The sequence below is a fragment of the Hyperolius riggenbachi genome, chromosome 4, assembly GCF_040937935.1.
Source record: "Hyperolius riggenbachi isolate aHypRig1 chromosome 4, aHypRig1.pri, whole genome shotgun sequence".
Taxonomy (NCBI): Eukaryota; Metazoa; Chordata; class Amphibia; order Anura; family Hyperoliidae; genus Hyperolius; species Hyperolius riggenbachi.
The window spans coordinates 50,231,088-50,252,776 of record NC_090649.1 but is presented as its reverse complement, the minus strand read 5'-3'; the positions used below and the strand labels follow the sequence as shown (position 1 = coordinate 50,252,776).

General features: G+C 46.3%; 17 non-coding genes across 17 annotated transcripts; all 17 read left to right on the top strand.

The window, feature by feature from the left end:
* The first annotated feature begins 122 nt into the window (after positions 1-122).
* Positions 123-194, top strand: TRNAA-UGC (transfer RNA alanine (anticodon UGC)). The gene has a single exon. It is a non-coding gene; the product is annotated as a tRNA-Ala (tRNA).
* Positions 195-508: 314 nt separating this feature from the next.
* TRNAA-CGC (transfer RNA alanine (anticodon CGC)) lies at positions 509-580 on the top strand. Its single transcript has one exon. It is a non-coding gene; the product is annotated as a tRNA-Ala (tRNA).
* Positions 581-1,300: 720 nt separating this feature from the next.
* TRNAA-UGC (transfer RNA alanine (anticodon UGC)) lies at positions 1,301-1,372 on the top strand. Its single transcript has one exon. It is a non-coding gene; the product is annotated as a tRNA-Ala (tRNA).
* A 314-nt stretch (positions 1,373-1,686) lies between these two features.
* TRNAA-CGC (transfer RNA alanine (anticodon CGC)) lies at positions 1,687-1,758 on the top strand. Its single transcript has one exon. It is a non-coding gene; the product is annotated as a tRNA-Ala (tRNA).
* A 720-nt stretch (positions 1,759-2,478) lies between these two features.
* TRNAA-UGC (transfer RNA alanine (anticodon UGC)) lies at positions 2,479-2,550 on the top strand. Its single transcript has one exon. It is a non-coding gene; the product is annotated as a tRNA-Ala (tRNA).
* A 314-nt stretch (positions 2,551-2,864) lies between these two features.
* Positions 2,865-2,936, top strand: TRNAA-CGC (transfer RNA alanine (anticodon CGC)). Its single transcript has one exon. It is a non-coding gene; the product is annotated as a tRNA-Ala (tRNA).
* Positions 2,937-3,644: 708 nt separating this feature from the next.
* TRNAA-UGC (transfer RNA alanine (anticodon UGC)) lies at positions 3,645-3,716 on the top strand. The gene has a single exon. It is a non-coding gene; the product is annotated as a tRNA-Ala (tRNA).
* Positions 3,717-4,030: 314 nt separating this feature from the next.
* On the top strand, positions 4,031-4,102 carry TRNAA-CGC (transfer RNA alanine (anticodon CGC)). The gene has a single exon. It is a non-coding gene; the product is annotated as a tRNA-Ala (tRNA).
* Positions 4,103-4,822: 720 nt separating this feature from the next.
* Positions 4,823-4,894, top strand: TRNAA-UGC (transfer RNA alanine (anticodon UGC)). Its single transcript has one exon. It is a non-coding gene; the product is annotated as a tRNA-Ala (tRNA).
* A 4,365-nt stretch (positions 4,895-9,259) lies between these two features.
* Positions 9,260-9,331, top strand: TRNAA-CGC (transfer RNA alanine (anticodon CGC)). Its single transcript has one exon. It is a non-coding gene; the product is annotated as a tRNA-Ala (tRNA).
* A 721-nt stretch (positions 9,332-10,052) lies between these two features.
* On the top strand, positions 10,053-10,124 carry TRNAA-UGC (transfer RNA alanine (anticodon UGC)). Its single transcript has one exon. It is a non-coding gene; the product is annotated as a tRNA-Ala (tRNA).
* Positions 10,125-10,439: 315 nt separating this feature from the next.
* Positions 10,440-10,511, top strand: TRNAA-CGC (transfer RNA alanine (anticodon CGC)). Its single transcript has one exon. It is a non-coding gene; the product is annotated as a tRNA-Ala (tRNA).
* A 719-nt stretch (positions 10,512-11,230) lies between these two features.
* Positions 11,231-11,302, top strand: TRNAA-UGC (transfer RNA alanine (anticodon UGC)). Its single transcript has one exon. It is a non-coding gene; the product is annotated as a tRNA-Ala (tRNA).
* Positions 11,303-11,616: 314 nt separating this feature from the next.
* Positions 11,617-11,688, top strand: TRNAA-CGC (transfer RNA alanine (anticodon CGC)). Its single transcript has one exon. It is a non-coding gene; the product is annotated as a tRNA-Ala (tRNA).
* A 720-nt stretch (positions 11,689-12,408) lies between these two features.
* On the top strand, positions 12,409-12,480 carry TRNAA-UGC (transfer RNA alanine (anticodon UGC)). Its single transcript has one exon. It is a non-coding gene; the product is annotated as a tRNA-Ala (tRNA).
* A 313-nt stretch (positions 12,481-12,793) lies between these two features.
* TRNAA-UGC (transfer RNA alanine (anticodon UGC)) lies at positions 12,794-12,865 on the top strand. Its single transcript has one exon. It is a non-coding gene; the product is annotated as a tRNA-Ala (tRNA).
* A 4,367-nt stretch (positions 12,866-17,232) lies between these two features.
* TRNAA-CGC (transfer RNA alanine (anticodon CGC)) lies at positions 17,233-17,304 on the top strand. The gene has a single exon. It is a non-coding gene; the product is annotated as a tRNA-Ala (tRNA).
* The last annotated feature ends 4,385 nt before the right edge of the window (positions 17,305-21,689 follow it).

The following is a 21,689-nucleotide window of genomic DNA, read 5'->3' as shown; positions in this document are numbered from 1 at the left end:
GAGAAACCTGTACCATTGATAGAACTTGCCATTTACCAGGTACTCAATGACAGCAGGTAGATTCTGAAAAGTGGTGTGCCGTACGAATCTACTCATTGTGCATCTCCATAGCGAACGTCAAAGGGGATGTAGCTCAGTGGTAGAGCGCATGCTTTGCATGTATGAGGCCCCGGGTTCAATCCCCGGCATCTCCAGCTTTTCTTCTACAAACTGCTAAGGCCCCCTTCCGCTACTGGATCCCATACCGGAAGCGCCAATGTTTCCTGCTGCAGATGCTTAGTGAGGTGTCAACAATTCTGACTTTAATGCAAACTCTTATTGTTCGTGAAATGAAAGGTTCCACCTATTTTGTGGGAAAAAAATTGGCCCTTAGCCAAATGCGGATTTACTGAAAAATTTTAAAAATGATCCGTAACATCACTTTCCAACTTAAACAGCTGCTAATTACCATTTTCTGCTGTAGGAGATAAAGGCCTGCTGAGGTACCACGACACTGCTGACAGCATTGGGGGATGTAGCTCAGAGGTAGAGCGCATGCTTCGCATGTATGAGGCCCCGGGTTCAATCCCCGGCATCTCCAGCTTTTCTTCTACAAACTGCAAAGTCCCCCTTGCGCTAATGGATCCCATACCGGAAGCTCCAATGTTTCCTGTTACAGAAGCTTAGTGAGGTGTCAATATTTCTGACTTTCATGCAAACGCTATGCACCTTGGAATAGAGCCAATAAAATGCACTTCAGCCTCGTACACACTATGCAATTTCCCGCCAGATAGATGGGTCGAATAGATCAGGTCCGATCTGATTTCCGATCGTTTTTCTGATCGATTTGCATTGAAGTGATCAGAAAATCGATCGGAAATCCGATCGGATCTGTCGAAGATTATCTATCGACCCATCTGTCTGATGGGAAATTGCATGGTGTGTACCAGACTTTTTCTTTTAGGCCACACAGGAGGATGATTTAAGATTCAATGCAGGATTTAATCCAGGCCTTTGCAAGCAATTAAGCAGCATCAAGAGTCAGGAAGTGATGGAGGAGATAAAGATGACAAGAAGAGGTTAGGAAATGAATGATTGGCATGAATGAGAGTTTAACATCCAATATTACCCCTTAAGCAACCTGCTTGAGAAGCCAAGTTTTTAGAGGATCATATCAAGCTTTAACATAATTTCAGGCAGAGAAACCTGTACCATTGATAGAACTTGCCATTTACCAGGTACTCAATGACAGCAGGTAGATTCTGAAAAGTGGTGTGCCGTACGAATCTACTCATTGTGCATATCCATAGCGAACGTCAAAGGGGATGTAGCTCAGTGGTAGAGCGCATGCTTTGCATGTATGAGGCCCCGGGTTCAATACCCGGCATCTCCAGCTTTTCTTCTACAAACTGCTAAGGCCCCCTTCCGCTACTGGATCCCATACCGGAAGCGCCAATGTTTCCTGCTGCAGATGCTTAGTGAGGTGTCAACAATTCTGACTTTAATGCAAACTCTTATTGTTCGTGAAATGAAAGGTTCCACCTATTTTGTGGGAAAAAAATTGTCCCTTAGCCAAATGCGGATATACTGAAAAATTTTAAAAATGATCCGTAACATCACTTTCCAACGTAAACAGCTGCTAATTACCATTTTCTGCTGTAGGAGATAAAGGCCTGCTGAGGTACCACGACGCTGCTGACAGCATTGGGGGATGTAGCTCAGAGGTAGAGCGCATGCTTCGCATGTATGAGGCCCCGGGTTCAATCCCTGGCATCTCCAGCTTTTCTTCTACAAACTGCAAAGTCCCCCTTGCGCTAATGGATCCCATACCGGAAGCGCCAATGTTTCCTGTTACAGATGCTTAGTGAGGTGTCAATATTTCTGACTTTCATGCAAACGCTATGCACCTTGGAATAGAGCCAATAAAATGCACTTCAGCCTCGTACACACTATGCAATTTCCCGCCAGATAGATGGGTCGAATAGATCAGGTCCGATCTGATTTCCGATCGTTTTTCTGATCGATTTGCATTGAAGTGATCAGAAAATCGATCGGAAATCCGATCGGATCTGTCGAAGATTATCTATCGACCCATCTGTCTGATGGGAAATTGCATGGTGTGTACCAGACTTTTTCTTTTAGGCCACACAGGAGGATGATTTAAGATTCAATGCAGGATTTAATCCAGGCCTTTGCAAGCAATTAAGCAGCATCAAGAGTCAGGAAGTGATGGAGGAGATAAAGATGACAAGAAGAGGTTAGGAAATGAATGATTGGCATAAAGGAGAGTTTAACATCCAATATTACCCCTTAAGCAACCTGCTTGAGAAGCCAAGTTTTTAGAGGATCATATCAAGCTTTAACATAATTTCAGGCAGAGAAACCTGTACCATTGATAGAACTTGCCATTTACCAGGTACTCAATGACAGCAGGTAGATTCTGAAAAGTGGTGTGCCGTACGAATCTACTCATTGTGCATCGCCATAGCGAACGTCAAAGGGGATGTAGCTCAGTGGTAGAGCGCATGCTTTGCATGTATGAGGCCCCGGGTTCAATCCCCGGCATCTCCAGCTTTTCTTCTACAAACTGCTAATGCCCCCTTCCGCTACTGGATCCCATACCGGAAGCGCCAATGTTTCCTGCTGCAGATGCTTAGTGAGGTGTCAACAATTCTGACTTTAATGCAAACTCTTATTGTTCGTGAAATGAAAGGTTCCACCTATTTTGTGGGAAAAAAATTGGCCCTTAGCCAAATGCGGATTTACTGAAAAATTTTAAAAATGATCCGTAACATCACTTTCCAACTTAAACAGCTGCTAATTACCATTTTCTGCTGTAGGAGATAAAGGCCTGCTGAGGTACCACGACACTGCTGACAGCATTGGGGGATGTAGCTCAGAGGTAGAGCGCATGCTTCGCATGTATGAGGCCCTGGGTTCAATCCCCGGCATCTCCAGCTTTTCTTCTACAAACTGCAAAGTCCCCCTTGCGCTAATGGATCCCATACCGGAAGCGCCAATGTTTCCTGTTACAGATGCTTAGTGAGGTGTCAATATTTCTGACTTTCATGCAAACACTATGCACCTTGGAATAGAGCCAATAAAATGCACTTCAGCCTCGTACACACTATGCAATTTCCCGCCAGATAGATGGGTCGAATAGATCAGGTCCGATCGTTTTTCTGATCGATTTGCATTGAAGTGATCAGAAAATCGATCGGAAATCCGATTGGATCTGTCGAAGATTATCTATCGACCCATCTGTCTGATGGGAAATTGCATGGTGTGTACCAGACTTTTTCTTTTAGGCCACACAGGAGGATGATTTAAGATTCAATGCAGGATTTAATCCAGGCCTTTGCAAGCAATTAAGCAGCATCAAGAGTCAGGAAGTGATGGAGGAGATAAAGATGACAAGAAGAGGTTAGGAAATGAATGATTGGCATGAATGAGAGTTTAACATCCAATATTACCCCTTAAGCAACCTGCTTGAGAAGCCAAGTTTTTAGAGGATCATATCAAGCTTTAACATAATTTCAGGCAGAGAAACCTGTACCATTGATAGAACTTGCCATTTACCAGGTACTCAATGACAGCAGGTAGATTCTGAAAAGTGGTGTGCCGTACGAATCTACTCATTGTGCATCTCCATAGCGAACGTCAAAGGGGATGTAGCTCAGTGGTAGAGCGCATGCTTTGCATGTATGAGGCCCCGGGTTCAATCCCCGGCATCTCCAGCTTTTCTTCTACAAACTGCTAAGGCCCCCTTCCGCTACTGGATCCCATACCGGAAGCGCCAATGTTTCCTGCTGCAGATGCTTAGTGAGGTGTCAACAATTCTGACTTTAATGCAAACTCTTATTGTTCGTGAAATGAAAGGTTCCACCTATTTTGTGGGAAAAAAATTGGCCCTTAGCCAAATGCGGATTTACTGAAAAATTTTAAAAATGATCCGTAACATCACTTTCCAACTTAAACAGCTGCTAATTACCATTTTCTGCTGTAGGAGATAAAGGCCTGCTGAGGTACCACGACACTGCTGACAGCATTGGGGGATGTAGCTCAGAGGTAGAGCGCATGCTTCGCATGTATGAGGCCCCGGGTTCAATCCCCGGCATCTCCAGCTTTTCTTCTACAAACTGCAAAGTCCCCCTTGCGCTAATGGATCCCATACCGGAAGCGCCAATGTTTCCTGTTACAGATGCTTAGTGAGGTGTCAATATTTCTGACTTTCATGCAAACGCTATGCACCTTGGAATAGAGCCAATAAAATGCACTTCAGCCTCGTACACACTATGCAATTTCCCGCCAGATAGATGGGTCGAATAGATCAGGTCCGATCTGATTTCCGATCGTTTTTCTGATCGATTTGCATTGAAGTGATCAGAAAATCGATCGGAAATCCGATCGGATCTGTCGAAGATTATCTATCGACCCATCTGTCTGATGGGAAATTGCATGGTGTGTACCAGACTTTTTCTTTTAGGCCACACAGGAGGATGATTTAAGATTCAATGCAGGATTTAATCCAGGCCTTTGCAAGCAATTAAGCAGCATCAAGAGTCAGGAAGTGATGGAGGAGATAAAGATGACAAGAAGAGGTTAGGAAATGAATGATTGGCATGAATGAGAGTTTAACATCCAATATTACCCCTTAAGCAACCTGCTTGAGAAGCCAAGTTTTTAGAGGATCATATCAAGCTTTAACATAATTTCAGGCAGAGAAACCTGTACCATTGATAGAACTTGCCATTTACCAGGTACTCAATGACAGCAGGTAGATTCTGAAAAGTGGTGTGCCGTACGAATCTACTCATTGTGCATATCCATAGCGAACGTTAAAGGGGATGTAGCTCAGTGGTAGAGTGCATGCTTTGCATGTATGAGGCCCCGGGTTCAATCCCCGGCATCTCCAGCTTTTCTTCTACAAACTGCTAAGCAGGGCCGGATTTACCAGTAGGCACGTGCCTAGGGGCGGAGCCGTTTGTGAGGGGCGGGTGGATCACTACCCACCCAAAGGGTCTCTTTCTCTTCCTTCCTCCCTCCTTGTACAGCAGGCAGCGAGAGCGGCGCATGCAAAATGATTCTTCCTGCGTTCCGGACCCATCGCTGATGTCACTCCTCAGCAGCGCCCCCTGCATCCTCTCCATGTCATGCTGTGTGTAACCATGGAGAGGACGCAGGGGGCGCTGCTCAGGAGTGGAACCCTCTGCCTGGAACGCAATGCATGGAGAAGCCGAGCATCCTCCGTACCACCGAGGGGTCACTTGGGTGGCCGCCAGGGCCGGATTTGTACTTACCAGTGCCCTAGGCCTGCTGTCACCAAGCCCCCCCCCCCCCCCCCACCACCACCACCACCAAAAAACATTTTGTCCAACTATCTGACTAGCGATCACTGGTTTGAATGGGCTCATTTCAGTTGTGCTGCTGTGCCCCTCATTGAACAAAGAATCAGTGGATGCTCTGTCCTCTCACGATGGAAATTTGCGCTCCTGCCCGAATGTGCACAGCAGCCGATAGTGTTCTGGGAATGCATACTTGAGAAATTACGCTGATGTTTGATCGGTACTCGTCAAGAATGCATAACACTGTACCGGCCTTGGTTGCTGTGCACATCTGGGCAGGAGCAGGAAATTACAGGGAGCGCAAGTGGCCAGAGCATGCGCTGCTTCTTTGTCCTCTGTGCGGCTGACTGCAGTTGGAGCCACAAACAGGTGGCAGGGCAGTGCAATGGAGAAAAGCCCAAACAAAACAGAGAACAGGTAAGTAGCAAACATCCTGTCAAGACCCACTTTGGATGTTTGGTTGTAATTAGTGTGGACCTGAACTCAGAACTTCCTCTCTGCTCTAAAAGATACTCAACAACATAACCTTTAAAGAAAAAACATTTCTTTGTTACAGCTGATACAAATCCTGCAATAAATAGACAGTGTGTCTAATTCCTACTTTCATGGAAGCAAATATATTAACATCTTGTGCTTTAAAATAAGCTTATATGCTGTGGCAGTCAGGTGACACAGGGAAGATAGCAAATTTGTGATTAGACACAGATGTGGAAGAATTCGAAAGGCTCTCTAAATACATACAGGGTGCATGTCTCTGCATGGTTTCCTTCTGTCCTGTGCAAGAGTTCAGCTCCACTTTAAAGCATCTGAATAACATTTATTTATATTTGCTGAAAAATCTACGTATCTCTTTTGAATGCTGAATGTGCATAATAACATATAGACAGTATACAGGAACAAAGTCTGAAGAAGGCTTATTAGCAGAAAGATTACTCTTTTTCTTTTAAGCCAATAAATGGTATCATCCTGATTCAAAACTCTCTGCTTTTGCTGATGGCCAAGATGGTACAATGTTCTACTGCTACAGGAAAGCAGAAGGATGCCAATTCATACACACTAGCATAGAGGTAGTAACAGCTCAGGCGACAGTGACAGTGTAGCAATGAAAGGGAAGCATACAGCATTTTTATTCCAGGCTGCAGCAGTTCTCATAGATGGTCGGAGATGAAGGACAGAAAATGAGTCAGGAAAGAGTTAACTTAAGCAGAGACGAGATCACTGGCTAGAAAGAAAAAAAAGCAATAAATTAGGCCTAGATAAGAAAGTGTAATTTACAACTGCTGGGGTCAGACAGTGTCACAGCTCTAAAAGAGAAGGCGAAGAAACTAGCAGAAATTTTTGTGAATGCCTGCATTAGAACTCAGCGGAACTTAGTTTTATCTTCTTTGTAATGTAAATCCCTGGTATTTCTCACATCCAATTGTACTGTATGTCGATCCATATAAATAATTGGATCATCAGGTGACAGTTATGATTGATCCTGATTGTTATAACACATCAGGAAGTGAGAGGTGCAGGGATTGGGGAACTCTGGAATTCCTCTATTAGTGCAGAGCAGGGCGCTGGCTGGCTGTGCTGCGGGAACAGAGGAGATGATTTACTTTGACATATGACTTCTTCTCTCTCCAAGTCATGCCGCCCTTCTGATCTTATCTGATTTTATCGCCCTAGGCCGTGGCCTCTGTGGCCTTTGCAGAAATCCGGGCCTGGTGGCCGCCTCTCCTCCTCCTATTCCGGTCTCCTCAGTTTGCCATCACCTTCTTCCAGGCGCTGACTTGGGAGGTAGGAAATTTCCCCCCAGGCCACCTCCCTTACAACGATTCGGGCCAGCCAGTGTAATACTAAATGTCTCTGCATCGCCATGGCCGCTTATTATAGCCCCGCCTCTCGATGTCCACGTGACCACTGCCCAGTACAGTATTAAGTGAGTGTGGAAAGTATGCAGGCTGCTCGGCTCTGCAGTGCCCACCACTCATTCACTATTTCCTTCACCCTCCCTTTATGCTCCTCCCCTTCTAGTTAACGTGCCTGTGTTTAGTGTGCTGCCCTGACTTGCTCTTGGGCTCTAGTGCCCGATTCTGCCCCCAAGTTCCTGTCCTGTCCGGCATATGTGGGAGAAGAGGGACTTGAAGTTTCTGCAGCTCCACCCCCTCCGACTCCCAGGACAGCTGCCTGCCTGGACACAGGACAGAAAGAAAACATGAAAAACATGAAAAAGTGCACTGTATGTATTAGAGAGTTTAGCCTGTCTAATTCCAGCTAATCTGTGTTCAATCAGAAGTTGCCATTTCTCCCCTGTGGAACCTGACTGCCACTGTAGTTAAAGCAGTCATCAATCAGATAATGCTACCCCCAGTGCTACTTACCCAGGGCTTCCTCCAGCCCCCAGGAGCCGCTATGTTCCTCACAGCAGCTCCGCTCTCCGTTGCTGGCCCTCGGTCCCAGACCTCCAGGTCATCCTCTAATGCACCTGTGCTGGAACCGCTGTCAATCACCTCCATGTTGCCCGGGGTTTATTGCACAGGCTCAGTTCTGTGCCTGCGCAGTATGCTCTGGACCATGTGGAGGTGATTCACAGTGGCGCAGTAGAGGATAATGGTAACGCACCGTCAGAGACCGGGAGCCAGTTGCGGAGAGTGGAGCTGCGGCAAGGGACATAGCGGCTGCCAGGGGCTGGAGGAAGCCCCTGGTAAGTAGTACTGGGGGTAGCATTATCTTATTGATGACTTCTTTAAGCTCATTTGAAAGCACAGGATGTTAAGCCTATGTCTGCTTCCATGAAAGAAGGAAGTAGACACAATGCAGATTTATTGCAGGATTTGTATCAGCTGTAACAAATCTTTAAAGGTTATGCTGGTGTGTATCTTTTAGAGCAGAGCAGAAGTTCTGTGTTCAGGTCCATTTTAACCCTTCCACTGACTGCTCTCTGCATGTGCTCTCTTTACCTACCTGGCCTGCTGTACTCTCCCACCTACCTACCCCTACTGACTCCTCTCTGTGCTCTCCCACCTACCTACCCCCACTGTCTACTCTCTGTGCTCTCCTGCCTACCTACCCCCACCAACTCTTCTCTGTGCTCTCTATACCTACCTACTGTACTCTCACCTACCTACCCCCACTGACTCCTCTCTGTGCTCTCCCACTTACCTATCCCCACTGAATCCTCTCAGTGCTGTCTATACCTACCTACTGTACTCTCCCAACTACCTACCCCCACCGACTCCTCTCTTTGCTGTCTATACCTACCTGCCGTACTCTCTCACCTTCCTACCCCCACTGACTCCTCTCTGTGCTCTCCCACCTACCTACCCCCACCGACTCCTCTCTTTGCTGTCTATACCTACCCACCGTAATCTCCCACCTACCTACCTCCACTGTCATCTATGTGCTGTCTATACCTACCTGCTGCATTCTCCCACCTAACTATCCCCACTGACTTCTCTCTGTGTTGTCTATACCTACCTGCTGGGCTCTCCCACCTACCTATCTGGATATCTATTCTACATTACATTGTGTGGTTTTATTAAATAAGAAAAAAGGGGCATGGCATTAGGGGGTGTGGTCTGTTTTAAGGGGCGGAGTTTAGGGCGCCAGAGCTTATGTGCCTATAGGCTCCTGAGCTGTAAATCCGGCCCTGCTGCTAAGGCCCCCTTCCGCTACTGGATCCCATACCGGAAGCGCCAATGTTTCCTGCTGCAGATGCTTAGTGAGGTGTCAACAATTCTGACTTTAATGCAAACTCTTATTGTTCGTGAAATGAAAGGTTCCACCTATTTTGTGGGGAAAAAATTGGCCCTTAGCCAAATGCGGATTTACTGAAAAATTTTAAAAATGATCCGTAACATCACTTTCCAACGTAAACAGCTGCTAATTACCATTTTCTGCTGTAGAAGATAAAGGCCTGCTGAGGTACCACGACGCTGCTGACAGCATTGGGGGATGTAGCTCAGAGGTAGAGCGCATGCTTCGCATGTATGAGGCCCCGGGTTCAATCCCTGGCATCTCCAGCTTTTCTTCTACAAACTGCAAAGTCCCCCTTGCGCTAATGGATCCCATACCGGAAGCGCCAATGTTTCCTATTACAGATGCTTAGTGAGGTGTCAATATTTCTGACTTTCATGCAAACGCTATGCACCTTGGAATAGAGCCAATAAAATGCACTTCAGCCTCGTACACACTATGCAATTTCCCGCCAGATAGATGGGTCGAATCGATCAGGTCCGATCTGATTTCCGATCGTTTTTCTGATCGATTTGCATTGAAGTGATCAGAAAATCGATCGGAAATCCGATCGGATCTGTCGAAGATTATCTATCGACCCATCTGTCTGATGGGAAATTGCATGGTGTGTACCAGACTTTTTCTTTTAGGCCACACAGGAGGATGATTTTAAGATTCAATGCAGGATTTAATCTAGGCCTTTAAAAGCAATTAAGCAGCATCAAGAGTCAGGAAGTGATGGAGGAGATAAAAATGACAAGAAGAGGTTAGGAAATGAATGATTGGCATGAATGAGAGTTTAACATCCAATATTACCCCTTAAGCAACCTGCTTGAGAAGCCAAGTTTTTAGAGGATCTTATCAAGCTTTAATATAATTTCAGGCAGAGAAACCTGTACCATTGATAGAACTTGCCATTTACCAGGTACTCAATGACAGCAGGTAGATTCTGAAAAGTGGTGTGCCGTACGAATCTACTCATTGTGCATCTCCTTAGAAAATGTCAAAGGGGATGTAGCTCAGTGGTAGAGCGCATGCTTTGCATGTATGAGGCCCCGGGTTCAATCCCCGGCATCTCAAGCTTTTCTTCTACAAACTGCTAAGGCCCTCTTCCGCTACTGGATCCCATACCGGAAGCGCCAATGTTTCCTGTTACAGATGCTTAGTGAGGTGTCAATATTTCTGACTTTAATGCAAACTCTTACTGTTCGTGAAATGAAAGGTTCCACCTATTTTGTGGGAAAAAAATTGGCCCTTAGCCAAATGCGGATTTACTGAAAAATTTTAAAAATGATCCGTAACATCACTTTCCAACTTAAACAGCTGCAAATTACCATTTTCTGCTGTAGGAGATATAGGCCTGCTGAGGTACCACGACACTGCTGACAGCATTGGGGGAATGTAGCTCAGAGGTAGAGCGCATGCTTCGCATGTATGAGGCCCTGGGTTCAATCCCTGGCATCTCCAGCTTTTCTTCTACAAACTGCAAAGTCCCCCTTGCGCTAATGGATCCCATACCGGAAGCGCCAATGTTTTCTGTTACAGATGCTTAGTGAGGTGTCAATATTTCTGACTTTCATGCAAACGCTATGCACCTTGGAATAGAGCCAATAAAATGCACTTCAGCCTCGTACACACTATGCAATTTCCCGCCAGATAGATGGGTCGAATAGATCAGGTCCGATCTGATTTCCGATCGTTTTTCTGATCGATTTGCATTGAAGTGATCAGAAAATCGATCGGAAATCCGATCGGATCTGTCGAAGATTATCTATCGACCCATCTGTCTGATGGGAAATTGCATGGTGTGTACCAGACTTTTTCTTTATGCCACACAGGAGGATGATTTAAGATTCAATGCAGGATTTAATCCAGGCCTTTGCAAGCAATTAAGCAGCATCAAGAGTCAGGAAGTGATGGAGGAGATAAAGATGACAAGAAGAGGTTAGGAAATGAATGATTGGCATGAATGAGAGTTTAACATCCAATATTACCCCTTAAGCAACCTGCTTGAGAAGCCAAGTTTTTAGAGGATCTTATCAAGCTTTAACATAATTTCAGGCAGAGAAACCTGTACCATTGATAGAACTTGCCATTTACCAGGTACTCAATGACAGCAGGTAGATTCTGAAAAGTGGTGTGCCGTACGAATCTACTCATTGTGCATCTCCATAGCGAATGTCAAAGGGGATGTAGCTCAGTGGTAGAGCGCATGCTTTGCATGTATGAGGCCCCGGGTTCAATCCCCGGCATCTCCAGCTTTTCTTCTACAAACTGCTAAGGCCCCCTTCCGCTACTGGATCCCATACCGGAAGCGCCAATGTTTCCTGCTGCAGATGCTTAGTGAGGTGTCAACAATTCTGACTTTAATGCAAACTCTTATTGTTCGTGAAATGAAAGGTTCCACCTATTTTGTGGGAAAAAAATTGTCCCTTAGCCAAATGCGGATATACTGAAAAATTTTAAAAATGATCCGTAACATCACTTTCCAACTTAAACAGCTGCTAATTACCATTTTCTGCTGTAGGAGATAAAGGCCTGCTGAGGTACCACGACGCTGCTGACAGCATTGGGGGATGTAGCTCAGAGGTATAGCGCATGCTTCGCATGTATGAGGCCCCGGGTTCAATCCCCGGCATCTTCAGCTTTTCTTCTACAAACTGCAAAGTCCCCCTTGCGCTAATGGATCCCATACCGGAAGCGCCAATGTTTCCTGTTACAGATGCTTAGTGAGGTGTCAATATTTCTGACTTTCATGCAAACGCTATGCACCTTGGAATAGAGCCAATAAAATGCACTTCAGCCTCGTACACACTATGCAATTTCCCGCCAGATAGATGGGTCGAATAGATCAGGTCCGATCTGATTTCCGATCGTTTTTCTGATCGATTTGCATTGAAGTGATCAGAAAATCGATCGGAAATCCGATCGGATCTGTCGAAGATTATCTATCGACCCATCTGTCTGATGGGAAATTGCATGGTGTGTACCAGACTTTTTCTTTTAGGCCACACAGGAGGATGATTTAAGATTCAATGCAGGATTTAATCCAGGCCTTTGCAAGCAATTAAGCAGCATCAAGAGTCAGGAAGTGATGGAGGAGATAAAGATGACAAGAAGAGGTTAGGAAATGAATGATTGGCATGAATGAGAGTTTAACATCCAATATTACCCCTTAAGCAACCTGCTTGAGAAGCCAAGTTTTTAGAGGATCATATCAAGCTTTAACATAATTTCAGGCAGAGAAACCTGTACCATTGATAGAACTTGCCATTTACCAGGTACTCAATGACAGCAGGTAGATTCTGAAAAGTGGTGTGCCGTACGAATCTACTCATTGTGCATCTCCATAGCGAACGTCAAAGGGGATGTAGCTCAGTGGTAGAGCGCATGCTTTGCATGTATGAGGCCCCGGGTTCAATCCCCAGCATCTCCAGCTTTTCTTCTACAAACTGCTAAGGCCCCCTTCCGCTACTGGATCCCATGCCGGAAGCGCCAATGTTTCCTGCTGCAGATGCTTAGTGAGGTGTCAACAATTCTGACTTTAATGCAAACTCTTATTGTTCGTGAAATGAAAGGTTCCACCTATTTTGTGGGAAAAAAATTGGCCCTTAGCCAAATGCGGATTTACTGAAAAATTTTAAAAATGATCCGTAACATCACTTTCCAACTTAAACAGCTGCTAATTACCATTTTCTGCTGTAGGAGATAAAGGCCTGCTGAGGTACCACGACACTGCTGACAGCATTGGGGATGTAGCTCAGAGGTAGAGCGCATGCTTTGCATGTATGAGGCCCCGGGTTCAATCCCCGGCATCTCCAGCTTTTCTTCTACAAACTGCTAAGCAGGGCCGGATTTACCAGTAGGCACGTGCCTAGGGGCGGAGCTGTTTGTGAGGGGCGGGCGGATCACTACCCACCCAAAGGGTCTCTTTCTCTTCCTTCCTCCCTCCTTGTACAGCAGGCAGCGAGAGCGGCGCATGCAAAATGATTCTTCCTGCGTTCCGGACCCATCGCTGATGTCACTCCTCAGCAGCGCCCCCTGCATCCTCTCCATGTCATGCTGTGTGTAACCATGGAGAGGACGCAGGGGGCGCTGCTCAGGAGTGGAACCCTCTGCCTGGAACGCAATGCATGGAGAAGCCGAGCATCCTCCGTACCACCGAGGGGTCACTTGGGTGGCCGCCAGGGCCGGATTTGTACTTACCAGTGCCCTAGGCCTGCTGTCACCAAGCCCCCCCCCCGCCACCACCACCACCACCACCACCAAAAAACATTTTGTCCAACTATCTGACTAGCGATCACTGGTTTGAATGGGCTCATTTCAGTTGTGCTGCTGTGCCCCTCATTGAACAAAGAATCAGTGGATGCTCTGTCCTCTCACGATGGAAATTTGCGCTCCTGCCCGAATGTGCACAGCAGCCGATAGTGTTCTGGGAATGCATACTTGAGAAATTACGCTGATGTATGATCGGTACTCGTCAAGAATGCATAACACTGTACCGGCCTTGGTTGCTGTGCACATCTGGGCAGGAGCAGGAAATTACAGGGAGCGCAAGTGGCCAGAGCATGCGCTGCTTCTTTGTCCTCTGTGCGGCTGACTGCAGTTGGAGCCACAAACAGGTGGCAGGGCAGTGCAATGGAGAAAAGCCCAAACAAAACAGAGAACAGGTAAGTAGCAAACATCCTGTCAAGACCCACTTTGGATGTTTGGTTGTAATTAGTGTGGACCTGAACTCAGAACTTCCTCTCTGCTCTAAAAGATACTCAACAACATAACCTTTAAAGAAAAAACATTTCTTTGTTACAGCTGATACAAATCCTGCAATAAATAGACAGTGTGTCTAATTCCTACTTTCATGGAAGCAAATATATTAACATCTTGTGCTTTAAAATAAGCTTATATGCTGTGGCAGTCAGGTGACACAGGGAAGATAGCAAATTTGTGATTAGACACAGATGTGGAAGAATTCGAAAGGCTCTCTAAATACATACAGGGTGCATGTCTCTGCATGGTTTCCTTCTGTCCTGTGCAAGAGTTCAGCTCCACTTTAAAGCATCTGAATAACATTTATTTATATTTGCTGAAAAATCTACGTATCTCTTTTGAATGCTGAATGTACATAATAACATATAGACAGTATACAGGAACAAAGTCTGAAGAAGGCTTATTAGCAGAAAGATTACTCTTTTTCTTTTAAGCCAATAAATGGTATCATCCTGATTCAAAACTCTCTGCTTTTGCTGATGGCTAAGATGGTACAATGTTCTACTGCTACAGGAAAGCAGAAGGATGCCAATTCATACACACTAGCATAGAGGTAGTAACAGCTCAGGCGACAGTGACAGTGTAGCAATGAAAGGGAAGCATACAGCATTTTTATTCCAGGCTGCAGCAGTTCTCATAGATGGTCGGAGATGAAGGACAGAAAATGAGTCAGGAAAGAGTTAACTTAAGCAGAGACGAGATCACTGGCTAGAAAGAAAAAAAAGCAATAAATTAGGCCTAGATAAGAAAGTGTAATTTACAACTGCTGGGGTCAGACAGTGTCACAGCTCTAAAAGAGAAGGCGAAGAAACTAGCAGAAATTTTTGTGAATGCCTGCATTAGAACTCAGCGGAACTTAGTTTTATCTTCTTTGTAATGTAAATCCCTGGTATTTCTCACATCCAATTGTACTGTATGTCGATCCATATAAATAATTGGATCATCAGGTGACAGTTATGATTGATCCTGATTGTTATAACACATCAGGAAGTGAGAGGTGCAGGGATTGGGGAACTCTGGAATTCCTCTATTAGTGCAGAGCAGGGCGCTGGCTGGCTGCGCTGCGGGAACAGAGGAGATGATTTACTTTGACATATGACTTCTTCTCTCTCCAAGTCATGCCGCCCTTCTGATCTTATCTGATTTTATCGCCCTAGGCCGTGGCCTCTGTGGCCTTTGCAGAAATCCGGGCCTGGTGGCCGCCTCTCCTCCTCCTATTCCGGTCTCCTCAGTTTGCCATCACCTTCTTCCAGGCGCTGACTTGGGAGGTAGGAAATTTCCCCCCAGGCCACCTCCCTTACAACGATTCGGGCCAGCCAGTGTAATACTAAATGTCTCTGCATCGCCATGGCCGCTTATTATAGCCCCGCCTCTCGATGTCCACGTGACCACTGCCCAGTACAGTATTAAGTGAGTGTGGAAAGTATGCAGGCTGCTCGGCTCTGCAGTGCCCACCACTCATTCACTATTTCCTTCACCCTCCCTTTATGCTCCTCCCCTTCTAGTTAACGTGCCTGTGTTTAGTGTGCTGCCCTGACTTGCTCTTGGGCTCTAGTGCCCGATTCTGCCCCCAAGTTCCTGTCCTGTCCGGCATATGTGGGAGAAGAGGGACTTGAAGTTTCTGCAGCTCCACCCCCTCCGACTCCCAGGACAGCTGCCTGCCTGGACACAGGACAGAAAGAAAACATGAAAAACATGAAAAAGTGCACTGTATGTATTAGAGAGTTTAGCCTGTCTAATTCCAGCTAATCTGTGTTCAATCAGAAGTTGCCATTTCTCCCCTGTGGAACCTGACTGCCACTGTAGTTAAAGCAGTCATCAATCAGATAATGCTACCCCCAGTGCTACTTACCCAGGGCTTCCTCCAGCCCCCAGGAGCCGCTATGTTCCTCACAGCAGCTCCGCTCTCCGTTGCTGGCCCTCGGTCCCAGACCTCCAGGTCATCCTCTAATGCACCTGTGCTGGAACCGCTGTCAATCACCTCCATGTTGCCCGGGGTTTATTGCACAGGCTCAGTTCTGTGCCTGCGCAGTATGCTCTGGACCATGTGGAGGTGATTCACAGTGGCGCAGTAGAGGATAATGGTAACGCACCGTCAGAGACCGGGAGCCAGTTGCGGAGAGTGGAGCTGCGGCAAGGGACATAGCGGCTGCCAGGGGCTGGAGGAAGCCCCTGGTAAGTAGTACTGGGGGTAGCATTATCTTATTGATGACTTCTTTAAGCTCATTTGAAAGCACAGGATGTTAAGCCTATGTCTGCTTCCATGAAAGAAGGAAGTAGACACAATGCAGATTTATTGCAGGATTTGTATCAGCTGTAACAAATCTTTAAAGGTTATGCTGGTGTGTATCTTTTAGAGCAGAGCAGAAGTTCTGTGTTCAGGTCCATTTTAACCCTTCCACTGACTGCTCTCTGCATGTGCTCTCTTTACCTACCTGGCCTGCTGTACTCTCCCACCTACCTACCCCTACTGACTCCTCTCTGTGCTCTCCCACCTACCTACCCCCACTGTCTACTCTCTGTGCTCTCCTGCCTACCTACCCCCACCAACTCTTCTCTGTGCTCTCTATACCTACCTACTGTACTCTCACCTACCTACCCCCACTGACTCCTCTCTGTGCTCTCCCACTTACCTATCCCCACTGAATCCTCTCAGTGCTGTCTATACCTACCTACTGTACTCTCCCAACTACCTACCCCCACCGACTCCTCTCTTTGCTGTCTATACCTACCTGCCGTACTCTCTCACCTTCCTACCCCCACTGACTCCTCTCTGTGCTCTCCCACCTACCTACCCCCACCGACTCCTCTCTTTGCTGTCTATACCTACCCACCGTAATCTCCCACCTACCTACCTCCACTGTCATCTATGTGCTGTCTATACCTACCTGCTGCATTCTCCCACCTAACTATCCCCACTGACTTCTCTCTGTGTTGTCTATACCTACCTGCTGGGCTCTCCCACCTACCTATCTGGATATCTATTCTACATTACATTGTGTGGTTTTATTAAATAAGAAAAAAGGGGCATGGCATTAGGGGGTGTGGTCTGTTTTAAGGGGCGGAGTTTAGGGCGCCAGAGCTTATGTGCCTATAGGCTCCTGAGCTGTAAATCCGGCCCTGCTGCTAAGGCCCCCTTCCGCTACTGGATCCCATACCGGAAGCGCCAATGTTTCCTGTTACAGATGCTTAGTGAGGTGTCAATATTTCTGACTTTAATGCAAACTCTTATTGTTCGTGAAATGAAAGGTTCCACCTATTTTGTGGGAAAAAAATTGTCCCTTAGCCAAATGCGGATTTACTGAAAAATTTTAAAAATGATCCGTAACATCACTTTCCAACTTAAACAGCTGCAAATTACCATTTTCTGCTGTAGGAGATAAATGCCTGCTGAGGTACCACGACACTGCTGACAGCATTGGGGGATGTAGCTCAGAGGTAGAGCGCATGCTTCGCATGTATGAGGCCCTGGGTTCAATCCCTGGCATCTCCAGCTTTTCTTCTACAAACTGCAAAGTCCCCCTTGCGCTAAAAGATCCCATACCGGAAGCGCCAATGTTTCCTGTTACAGATGCTTAGTGAGGTGTCAATATTTCTGACTTTCATGCAAACGCTATGCACCTTGGAATAGAGCCAATAAAATGCACTTCAGCCTCGTACACACTATGCAATTTCCCGCCAGATAGATGGGTCGAATAGATCAGGTCCGATCTGATTTCCGATCGTTTTTCTGATCGATTTGCATTGAAGTGATCAGAAAATCGATCGGAAATCCGATCGGATCTGTCGAAGATTATCTATCGACCCATCTGTCTGATGGGAAATTGCATGGTGTGTACCAGACTTTTTCTTTTAGGCCACACAGGAGGATGATTTAAGATTCAATGCAGGATTTAATCCAGGCCTTTGCAAGCAATTAAGCAGCATCAAGAGTCAGGAAGTGATGGAGGAGATAAAGATGACAAGAAGAGGTTAGGAAATGAATGATTGGCATGAATGAGAGTTTAACATCCAATATTACCCCTTAAGCAACCTGCTTGAGAAGCCAAGTTTTTAGAGGATCATATCAAGCTTTAACATAATTTCAGGCAGAGAAACCTGTACCATTGATAGAACTTGCCATTTACCAGGTACTCAATGACAGCAGGTAGATTCTGAAAAGTGGTGTGCCGTACGAATCTACTCATTGTGCAGCTCCTTAGAAAATGTCAAAGGGTATGTAGCTCAGTGGTAGAGCGCATGCTTAGCATGTATGAGGCCCCGGGTTCAATCCTCGGCCTCTCCAGGCTTTTCTTAACTTAAGCCCTGACAGTGTAGTATTGCTCTTCACCCCAAGTCGAAAAATACCCCATACCATGCTGCAGCATTCACATGAACTAGAGAAAGCTGGTTTTACTGCCACTCTTCAAGGTGCCATCTGCGCCCCTCTTCTTAGCTTTAGCAAACTGTCCTATCCTCAACCTCTTTATTTTAAATCAAATAATACACAGCTGTTGTCATTCTTACACAAGGATCATTTGTGTGACTGTTAGTCATTAGGAATAATTCAAATAGCTCCATCATCTTTGCTGGTGCTAAACAAACTGTGATAAAAGCATGGGAGACAGCACTGACAAAAGTCAGTTTAAAACCTAAAGAGACACTCGAGGAAATAAGTAAAGGTGGCCATACACTGGTCAATTTGCCATCAGATCCCTCTGTGATCAAATCTGATCAGAAAGGGGTTGTATGGCTGCCTTTACTGCAAACAGATTGTTAATTATTTCAGCATGGAATATTGATTCACCATCTGTGAAGCTGCTGCCACCTCCCCCCCTCCCCCCCCCCCCTGCATACATTACCTGATCCAGCCGGCGTTAGTCCCCTGGTCTCCGCTCTTTCTCCCTGCTCTGCTCCAGCTTCACTTCTTTTCCGGGGATGTTTAAATAGTAGAGGGCGCTCTACTGTTTAAACTTCCTGTTGGGACAGGAAGTAGTGAAGTCTGCTGGAATCCAGCAGAGAAGGAGCAGCGGTGATGCGCGCTGGCGGAGCAGGTAATGTATTGCTGCACTACTAAACCGCGAGCGAATTTTTCCACACAGACGGATTGATGGGAATAATCGATTTCAGACAGAAATCAATTGTTCGGTCAACGTTTGCACAACGATTTCACAGCAGATTTGATCACAGGGATCAAATCTGCTGCATTGCAGCAGGAAAATAAGTTAGGTGTATGGGCCCCTTAAGGCAACCGTAATATCACGTGCCTAGCACTCCTTACACATGGGCCACCTTATAAAGCTTAGCCAGTTGCTGAAGCGAGTATCTTAGGTTAGGTCCCAAGCTTTTCTTGCTAGGTTTCAAAAGGTGCCTTTAAAAGCTTTCTGGGGTCGCAGAGTGACAAATATGTTCTGTTAGGGAGCTCCACAGGTGTTGAGAAGCTCATGAGAACATCTTATAAAGGCAATGTGCATTGCCACAGAGTTCTGCATTAAAAAAAAAAAGGCTTGGATGCCTTGCTTGCATTGAAGGGCATCCACAGCTATAACATTTAGGTAATTCCTGGAAAAGTGTCCAGCGACTCAGGAAGGAATTTTTCCCTTTTAAGGGTAATTAGCCCAAGCTTTGTAAGGTGCTTTGCCTTACCCTGGATCAACCAGGATAGGTGCAGGCTCAGTATAGTCTTATTTCATTCATTTAATTTTTTTCTGGTAGGATTTGGACAAATGTCTTTTTTCAACCAAACTATCTGCATAGCCCCCAAGCGTCCCGTTTTCGGCGGGACAGTCCCGATTTGGGGGGCGGTCCCGCTATCCCATTATGACCCTTAGTGTCCTGGGCGGCTGGGGGGGGGGTCAGATGTGCAAAAGAAATGATCGAGGCCCCAGCCGGCGGATGCGGTGTGTGGGATGCGGGTCTGGGATAATAGGGTCCCTCCCTCCGAATGTGCCCCCATATCCCCCTGTATGCAGAGTTAAGAACGCAGCGGAGCGGGCAGTCTTACCATTCCTTCTCACGTACGGGCATCTCTTGCTTCCCTCTACCTCCTGTGATGTCACAGGAAGCGGAGAAGACCAGATGCCCGTACGCGAGAAGGAATGGTAAGACTGTCCGCTTCGCTACGCTCTTAACTCTGCATACAGGGGGACACTGGGGGGTACAATACTATCCCAGACCCGCATCCCACACACTGCATCTGCCGGCTGGGGCCTCGATAATTTTTTACCTCCTCACCCATGGGCACCCTCTCCCCACCCACAATTTTTTTTTTTTTAATAAAGGATAGATATGATTGACTAGGGATGTGTCTAAAAAAAATGGACTAGGGGTGTGTCAGGGGCATAGCTTAAGTGTCCCGCTGTCTCATCTCAAAAAGTTGGGAGGTATGCATCTGTAAGACTAATGGTGCCCATACATGGTACAATGTTTCACTTAATTACCATTTGTACGTAGTATAAAGGTAAATTAAGTGAATATACTGAAATGATTTAGTCAGTTCTCTTTTATTACATAGCAATGGTAAGATTGTATGGGCACCATTAGGCATTGATGCTATGGACTGGCCCACTGGGAGGAGCTCACACAGGAGACCATCCACCTTATTAGGAGTGAGCATGTCCAGGCATTGTAGGGAGGTCACACAAGCATGTGGCGGCACAACCAACACCTCATTTTGTCTTGTTTTAAATGACATTAAAGGATGAGCCTGTTTTGTTTGTTTTTTTAGGTTACTTATGAGTGCAACTGTAAATCCAGACCTCCATGGGTTGATGCATTTGATTTACATTGGCAATTTGTGTGCTTTTGTTGTCTACATTTTCAACTCTAAAGAACAAAGTTTTTAATATCTCATTCAGATTGAGGTCATTTCTGTGTCCTTTATTTTATGAGCAGTGTGTATTCTCAACAAGGTACCAACCACACAAGCTGTCACTCCCATACCTGCAAATTTATAACCAGGCTGGTTTTTTACTTGTTCTGCAGCCTGAAAAAGTTCAAGTGCACCCAACAGGACACAAGTCCAGCCCCATCCACACTGATCACTTCCTTTGCAGCCATCCAAAGCCTCCTGTAGAAGCTTCATTAACTCTACCAGTCGGGGAGTACCATGCATGGTGCAGAATGCTCCCAGCTGCGGTGGGCATGACAGGGGAGCATACACTGGTGGAATTAAAAGCTTCTACTGGAGGATCCAGGAAGCTTTGGACAGCTGTGAAGGAGTGATTGGCATGGAGGGGGCTGTATGAAGCCCCAGGTATTTATGTCCTGTTGTCTCAGGTACACATTAAGTGTTTTGTACTGTACATACAGGTTTCTTTTAGGTCACATCTCCTTGGGGACACTAAGCTTTCAGCAGGAGACAAGGGAGTTTGGAAGGGGTCCAATGATTGCTCTGTGGTGGGGATGCAACTTGCACTCTACCAGTAAGTAAGTCCATACTTTGGAAAGTTCAGTCAGGTGACCCAAAGGCCAATATTCTAACAAATGTTCTTTGAAACAGCTGCAAATTTGCAGATTATGTATAGGGTACAGTGGCCCATTCACTCCCAAATGCAAAAACAGACAAGAATTAAGTGGGGCATGAAAATAGAATGGCTCTAGAAAAGGGGTCTTAAACTTGCGGCTCGCGGGCCATTTGCGGCCCTCGATACAATATTTTGTGGCCCTCGCCGGCAAAAGCTTCCTTATAGTTTGCTTCAGTGCTCCCAAGTAATCCGCCGCATCCCCGCCACTAAATGAGGGCTGCAGAGCCCCCAAATCGCCCGAGGGGCAATCCGACCGCATTTCCTGGAAGGGGCAGAGCTTTCAGCTTCAGCTCTGCCCCTCCTAACGGCAATTGCCACCTCTCCCCGCCCCTCTCTGTGAAGGAAGTGTGAGAGGGGCGGGCAGAGGCATCGA